Source organism: Parasteatoda tepidariorum, chromosome 3 (assembly GCF_982258835.1).
Source record: "Parasteatoda tepidariorum strain Cologne lab strain chromosome 3, Ptep-v5.0, whole genome shotgun sequence".
NCBI lineage: Eukaryota > Metazoa > Arthropoda > Arachnida > Araneae > Theridiidae > Parasteatoda > Parasteatoda tepidariorum.
In genome coordinates this window covers 16951824-16958010 of record NC_141757.1, presented here as the reverse complement: position 1 = coordinate 16958010, position 6187 = coordinate 16951824, and the positions used below count along the sequence as shown (strand labels likewise).

The window sequence follows — 6187 nt, the reverse complement described above, 5'->3', positions numbered from 1 at the left end:
CTTAAGGAATACGTTTTCATTAAAGAAACACTCATTACACTTAATACAAAAATTAAGTGCGTTTGAACGTTCTTGTAGCGCAGTGGATAGCGCGTTGAACTTCTAATCCAAAGGTCCCGGGTTCGAATCCCGGCAAGGATGAATTGAAGTGTCTTTCTCTTTTATGGCCGAATGAAATAGATTTGCACATTTAAATGAAGACTTCCTCAAAAGTATTTCTTACACAATATACATATCCTATTGAACACACAAATTTTAAATTTTTAAACTTGAAGAACACGTTTTTATTTAAGAAACACTCATTACACTTAATACAAAAATTACGTACGTTTGAACGTCCTTGTAGCGCAGTGGATAGCGCGTTGGACTTCTAATCCAAAGGTCCCGGGTTCGAATCCCGGCAAGGATGAATTGAAGTGTATTTCTCTTTTATGGCCGAATGAAATAGATTTGCACATTTAAATGAAGGTTTCCTCAAAAGTATTTCTCACGCAATATACATATCCTATTGAACACACAAATTTTAAATTTTTAAACTTGAAGAATACGTTTTTATTTAAGAAACACTCATTACACTTAATACAAAAATTACGTACGTTTGAACATCCTTGTAGCGCAGTGGATAGCGCGTTGGACTTCTAATCCAAAGGTCCCGGGTTCGAATCCCGGCAAGGATGAATTGAAGTGTATTTCTCTTTTATGGCCGAATGAAATAGATTTGCACATTTAAATGAAGACTTCCTCAAAAGTATTTCTTACACAATATACATATCCTATTGAACACACAAATTTTAAATTTTAAAACTTGAAGAATACGTTTTTATTTAAGAAGCACTCATTACACTTAATACAAAAATTACGTACGTTTGAACGTCCTTGTAGCGTAGTGGATAGCGCGTTGGACTTCTAATCGAAAGGTCCCGGGTTCGAATCCCGGCAAGGATGAATTTAAGTGTATTTCTCTTTTATGGCCGAATGAAATAGATTTGCACATTTAAATGAAGGTTTCCTCAAAAGTATTTCTCACGCAGTATACATATCCTATTCAACACACAAATTTTAAATTTTTAAACTGGAAGAATACGTTTTTATTTAAGAAACACTCATTAATACAAAAATTACGTACGTTTGAACGTCCTTGTAGCGCAGTGGATAGCGCGTTGGACTTCTAATCCAAAGGTCCCGGGTTCGAATCCCGGCAAGGATGAATTGAAGTGTTTTTCTCTTTTATGGCCGAATGAAATAGATTTGCAAATTTAAATGAAGACTTCCTCAAAAGTATTTCTTACACAATATACATATCCTATTGAACACACAAATTTTAAATTTTTAAACTTGAAGAATACGTTTTTATTTAAGAAACACTCATTACATACAAAAATTACGCACGTGTGAACGTCCTTGTAGCGCAGTGGATAGCGCGTTGGACTTCTAATCCCGGGTTCGAATCCCGGCAAGGATGAATTGAAGTGTATTTCTCTTTTATGGTCGAATGAAATAGATTTGCACATTTAAATGAAGACTTCCTCAAAAATATTTCTGACAAAACATACATATTTTATTGAACACACTAATTTTAAATTTTTAAACTTGAAGAATACTTTTTTATTTAAGAAACACTCATTACACTTAATACAAAAATTACGTACGTTTGAACGTCCTTGTAGCGCAGTGGATAGCGCGTTGGACTTCTAATCCAAAGGTCCCGGGTTCGAATCCCGGCAAGGATGAATTGAAGTGTATTTCTCTTTCATGGCCGAATGAAATAGATTTGCAAATTTAAATGAAGACTTCCTCAAAAGTATTTCTTACACAATATACATATCCTATTGAACACACAAATTTTAAATTTTTAAACTTGAAGAATACGTTTTTATTTAAGAAACACTCATTACATACAAAAATTACGCACGTGTGAACGTCCTTGTAGCGCAGTGGATAGCGCGTTGGACTTCTAATCCAAAGGTCCCGGGTTCGAATCCCGGCAAGGATGAATTGAAGTGTATTTCTCTTTCATGGTCGAATGAAATAGATTTGCACATTTAAATGAAGACTTCCTCAAAAATATTTCTGACAAAACATACATATTTTATTGAACACACTAATTTTAAATTTTTAAACTTGAAGAATACTTTTTTATTTAAGAAACACTCATTACACTTAATACAAAAATTACGTACGTTTGAACGTCCTTGTAGCGCAGTGGATAGCGCGTTGGACTTCTAATCCAAAGGTCCCGGGTTCGAATCCCGGCAAGGATGAATTGAAGTGTTTTTCTCTTTTATGGCCGAATGAAATAGATTTGTACATTTAAATGAAGACTTCCTCAAAAGTATTTCTTACACAATATACATATCCTATTGAACACACAAATTTTAAATTTTTAAACTTGAAGAATGCGTTTTTATTTAAGAAGCACTCATTACACTTAATACAAAAATTACGTACGTTTGAACGTCCTTGTAGCGCAGTGGATAGCGCGTTGGACTTCTAATCCAAAGGTCCCGGGTTCGAATCCCGGCAAGGATGAATTGAAGTGTATTTCTCTTTTATGGCCGAATGAAATATATTTGCACATTTAAATGAAGGTTTCCTCAAAAGTATTTCTCACGCAATATACATATCCTATTGAACACACAAATTTTAAATTTTTAAACTTGAAGAATACGTTTTTATTTAAGAAACACTCATTACATACAAAAATTACGCACGTTTGAACGTCCTTGTAGCGCAGTGGATAGCGCGTTGGACTTCTAATCCAAAGGTCCCGGGTTCGAATCCCGGCAAGGATGAATTGAAGTGTATTTCTCTTTTATGGCCGAATGAAATAGATTTGCACATTTAAATGAAGACTTCCTTGAAAGTATTTCTTACACAATATACATATCCTATTGAACACACAAATTTTAAATTTTTAAACTTGAAGAATACGTTTTTATTTAAGAAACACTCATTACATACAAAAATTACGCACGTTTGAACGTCCTTGTAGCGCAGTGGATAGCGCGTTGGACTTCTAATCCAAAGGTCCCGGGTTCGAATCCCGGCAAGGATGAATTGAAGTGTATTTCTCTTTTATGGTCGAATGAAATAGATTTGCACATTTAAATGAAGACTTTCTCAAAAATATTTCTGACAAAACATACATATTTTATTGAACACACTAATTTTAAATTTTTAAACTTGAAGAATACTTTTTTATTTAAGAAACACTCATTACACTTAATACAAAAATTACGTACGTTTGAACGTCCTTGTAGCGCAGTGGATAGCGCGTTGGACTTCTAATCCAAAGGTCCCGGGTTCGAATCCCGGCAAGGATGAATTGAAGTGTTTTTCTCTTTTATGGCCGAATGAAATAGATTTGTACATTTAAATGAAGACTTCCTCAAAAGTATTTCTTACACAATATACATATCCTATTGAACACACAAATTTTAAATTTTTAAACTTGAAGAATGCGTTTTTATTTAAGAAGCACTCATTACACTTAATACAAAAATTACGTACGTTTGAACGTCCTTGTAGCGCAGTGGATAGCGCGTTGGACTTCTAATCCAAAGGTCCCGGGTTCGAATCCCGGCAAGGATGAATTGAAGTGTATTTCTCTTTTATGGCCGAATGAAATAGATTTGCACATTTATATGAAGGTTTCCTCAAAAGTATTTCTCACGCAATATACATATCCTATTGAACACACAAATTTTAAATTTTTAAACTTGAAGAATAAGTTTTTATTTAAGAAACACTCATTACATACAAAAATTACGCACGTTTGAACGTCCTTGTAGCGCAGTGGATAGCGCGTTGGACTTCTAATCCAAAGGTCCCGGGTTCGAATCCCGGCAAGGATGAATTGAAGTGTATTTCTCTTTTATGGCCGAATGAAATATATTTGCACATTTAAATGAAGGTTTCCTCAAAAGTATTTCTCACGCAATATACATATCCTATTGAACACACAAATTTTAAATTTTTAAACTTGAAGAATACGTTTTTATTTAAGAAACACTCATTACATACAAAAATTACGCACGTTTGAACGTCCTTGTAGCGCAGTGGATAGCGCGTTGGACTTCTAATCCAAAGGTCCCGGGTTCGAATCCCGGCAAGGATGAATTGAAGTGTATTTCTCTTTTATGGCCGAATGAAATAGATTTGCACATTTAAATGAAGACTTCCTCAAAAGTATTTCTTACACAATATACATATCCTATTGAACACACAAATTTTAAATTTTAAAACTTGAAGAATACGTTTTTATTTAAGAAGCACTCATTACACTTAATACAAAAATTACGTACGTTTGAACGTCCTTGTAGCGTAGTGGATAGCGCGTTGGACTTCTAATCGAAAGGTCCCGGGTTCGAATCCCGGCAAGGATGAATTGAAGTGTATTTCTCTTTTATGGCCGAATGAAATAGATTTGCACATTTAAATGAAGACTTCCTTGAAAGTATTTCTTACACAATATACATATCCTATTGAACACACAAATTTTAAATTTTTAAACTTGAAGAATACGTTTTTATTTAAGAAACACTCATTACATACAAAAATTACGCACGTTTGAACGTCCTTGTAGCGCAGTGGATAGCGCGTTGGACTTCTAATCCAAAGGTCCCGGGTTCGAATCCCGGCAAGGATGAATTGAAGTGTATTTCTCTTTTATGGCCGAATGAAATAGATTTGCACATTTAAATGAAGACTTCCTTGAAAGTATTTCTTACACAATATACATATCCTATTGAACACACAAATTTTAAATTTTTAAACTTGAAGAATACGTTTTTATTTAAGAAACACTCATTACATACAAAAATTACGCACGTTTGAACGTCCTTGTAGCGCAGTGGATAGCGCGTTGGACTTCTAATCCAAAGGTCCCGGGTTCGAATCCCGGCAAGGATGAATTGAAGTGTATTTCTCTTTTATGGTCGAATGAAATAGATTTGCACATTTAAATGAAGACTTCCTCAAAAATATTTCTGACAAAACATACATATTTTATTGAACACACTAATTTTAAATTTTTAAACTTGAAGAATACTTTTTTATTTAAGAAACACTCATTACACTTAATACAAAAATTACGTACGTTTGAACGTCCTTGTAGCGCAGTGGATAGCGCGTTGGACTTCTAATCCAAAGGTCCCGGGTTCGAATCCCGGCAAGGATGAATTGAAGTGTTTTTCTCTTTTATGGCCGAATGAAATAGATTTGTACATTTAAATGAAGACTTCCTCAAAAGTATTTCTTACACAATATACATATCCTATTGAACACACAAATTTTAAATTTTTAAACTTGAAGAATGCGTTTTTATTTAAGAAGCACTCATTACACTTAATACAAAAATTACGTACGTTTGAACGTCCTTGTAGCGCAGTGGATAGCGCGTTGGACTTCTAATCCAAAGGTCCCGGGTTCGAATCCCGGCAAGGATGAATTGAAGTGTATTTCTCTTTTATGGCCGAATGAAATAGATTTGCACATTTATATGAAGGTTTCCTCAAAAGTATTTCTCACGCAATATACATATCCTATTGAACACACAAATTTTAAATTTTTAAACTTGAAGAATACGTTTTTATTTAAGAAACACTCATTACATACAAAAATTACGCACGTTTGAACGTCCTTGTAGCGCAGTGGATAGCGCGTTGGACTTCTAATCCAAAGGTCCCGGGTTCGAATCCCGGCAAGGATGAATTGAAGTGTATTTCTCTTTTATGGCCGAATGAAATATATTTGCACATTTAAATGAAGGTTTCCTCAAAAGTATTTCTCACGCAATATACATATCCTATTGAACACACAAATTTTAAATTTTTAAACTTGAAGAATACGTTTTTATTTAAGAAACACTCATTACATACAAAAATTACGCCTTTTTGAACGTCCTTGTAGCGCAGTGGATAGCGCGTTGGACTTCTAATCCAAAGGTCCCGGGTTCGAATCCCGGCAAGGATGAATTGAAGTGTATTTCTCTTTTATGGCCGAATGAAATAGATTTGCACATTTAAATGAAGACTTCCTCAAAAGTATTTCTTACACAATATACATATCCTATTGAACACACAAATTTTAAATTTTAAAACTTGAAGAATACGTTTTTATTTAAGAAGCACTCATTACACTTAATACAAAAATTACGTACGTTTGAACGTCCTTGTAGCGTAGTGGA

At 34.2% G+C, this 6187-nt stretch overlaps 21 non-coding genes across 21 annotated transcripts; all 21 read left to right on the top strand.

The window, feature by feature from the left end:
* Positions 1-336: 336 nt before the first annotated feature.
* TRNAR-UCU (transfer RNA arginine (anticodon UCU)) lies at positions 337-409 on the top strand. Its single transcript has one exon. It is a non-coding gene; the product is annotated as a tRNA-Arg (tRNA).
* A 195-nt stretch (positions 410-604) lies between these two features.
* TRNAR-UCU (transfer RNA arginine (anticodon UCU)) lies at positions 605-677 on the top strand. Its single transcript has one exon. It is a non-coding gene; the product is annotated as a tRNA-Arg (tRNA).
* Positions 678-872: 195 nt separating this feature from the next.
* On the top strand, positions 873-945 carry TRNAR-UCU (transfer RNA arginine (anticodon UCU)). Its single transcript has one exon. It is a non-coding gene; the product is annotated as a tRNA-Arg (tRNA).
* Positions 946-1134: 189 nt separating this feature from the next.
* On the top strand, positions 1135-1207 carry TRNAR-UCU (transfer RNA arginine (anticodon UCU)). Its single transcript has one exon. It is a non-coding gene; the product is annotated as a tRNA-Arg (tRNA).
* A 450-nt stretch (positions 1208-1657) lies between these two features.
* On the top strand, positions 1658-1730 carry TRNAR-UCU (transfer RNA arginine (anticodon UCU)). The gene has a single exon. It is a non-coding gene; the product is annotated as a tRNA-Arg (tRNA).
* Positions 1731-1920: 190 nt separating this feature from the next.
* On the top strand, positions 1921-1993 carry TRNAR-UCU (transfer RNA arginine (anticodon UCU)). Its single transcript has one exon. It is a non-coding gene; the product is annotated as a tRNA-Arg (tRNA).
* A 195-nt stretch (positions 1994-2188) lies between these two features.
* Positions 2189-2261, top strand: TRNAR-UCU (transfer RNA arginine (anticodon UCU)). The gene has a single exon. It is a non-coding gene; the product is annotated as a tRNA-Arg (tRNA).
* Positions 2262-2456: 195 nt separating this feature from the next.
* TRNAR-UCU (transfer RNA arginine (anticodon UCU)) lies at positions 2457-2529 on the top strand. The gene has a single exon. It is a non-coding gene; the product is annotated as a tRNA-Arg (tRNA).
* A 190-nt stretch (positions 2530-2719) lies between these two features.
* Positions 2720-2792, top strand: TRNAR-UCU (transfer RNA arginine (anticodon UCU)). Its single transcript has one exon. It is a non-coding gene; the product is annotated as a tRNA-Arg (tRNA).
* A 190-nt stretch (positions 2793-2982) lies between these two features.
* Positions 2983-3055, top strand: TRNAR-UCU (transfer RNA arginine (anticodon UCU)). Its single transcript has one exon. It is a non-coding gene; the product is annotated as a tRNA-Arg (tRNA).
* A 195-nt stretch (positions 3056-3250) lies between these two features.
* TRNAR-UCU (transfer RNA arginine (anticodon UCU)) lies at positions 3251-3323 on the top strand. The gene has a single exon. It is a non-coding gene; the product is annotated as a tRNA-Arg (tRNA).
* Positions 3324-3518: 195 nt separating this feature from the next.
* On the top strand, positions 3519-3591 carry TRNAR-UCU (transfer RNA arginine (anticodon UCU)). Its single transcript has one exon. It is a non-coding gene; the product is annotated as a tRNA-Arg (tRNA).
* A 190-nt stretch (positions 3592-3781) lies between these two features.
* Positions 3782-3854, top strand: TRNAR-UCU (transfer RNA arginine (anticodon UCU)). Its single transcript has one exon. It is a non-coding gene; the product is annotated as a tRNA-Arg (tRNA).
* Positions 3855-4044: 190 nt separating this feature from the next.
* TRNAR-UCU (transfer RNA arginine (anticodon UCU)) lies at positions 4045-4117 on the top strand. The gene has a single exon. It is a non-coding gene; the product is annotated as a tRNA-Arg (tRNA).
* Positions 4118-4312: 195 nt separating this feature from the next.
* TRNAR-UCU (transfer RNA arginine (anticodon UCU)) lies at positions 4313-4385 on the top strand. Its single transcript has one exon. It is a non-coding gene; the product is annotated as a tRNA-Arg (tRNA).
* Positions 4386-4575: 190 nt separating this feature from the next.
* On the top strand, positions 4576-4648 carry TRNAR-UCU (transfer RNA arginine (anticodon UCU)). The gene has a single exon. It is a non-coding gene; the product is annotated as a tRNA-Arg (tRNA).
* A 190-nt stretch (positions 4649-4838) lies between these two features.
* On the top strand, positions 4839-4911 carry TRNAR-UCU (transfer RNA arginine (anticodon UCU)). Its single transcript has one exon. It is a non-coding gene; the product is annotated as a tRNA-Arg (tRNA).
* A 195-nt stretch (positions 4912-5106) lies between these two features.
* On the top strand, positions 5107-5179 carry TRNAR-UCU (transfer RNA arginine (anticodon UCU)). Its single transcript has one exon. It is a non-coding gene; the product is annotated as a tRNA-Arg (tRNA).
* A 195-nt stretch (positions 5180-5374) lies between these two features.
* Positions 5375-5447, top strand: TRNAR-UCU (transfer RNA arginine (anticodon UCU)). Its single transcript has one exon. It is a non-coding gene; the product is annotated as a tRNA-Arg (tRNA).
* Positions 5448-5637: 190 nt separating this feature from the next.
* Positions 5638-5710, top strand: TRNAR-UCU (transfer RNA arginine (anticodon UCU)). Its single transcript has one exon. It is a non-coding gene; the product is annotated as a tRNA-Arg (tRNA).
* A 190-nt stretch (positions 5711-5900) lies between these two features.
* Positions 5901-5973, top strand: TRNAR-UCU (transfer RNA arginine (anticodon UCU)). The gene has a single exon. It is a non-coding gene; the product is annotated as a tRNA-Arg (tRNA).
* The last annotated feature ends 214 nt before the right edge of the window (positions 5974-6187 follow it).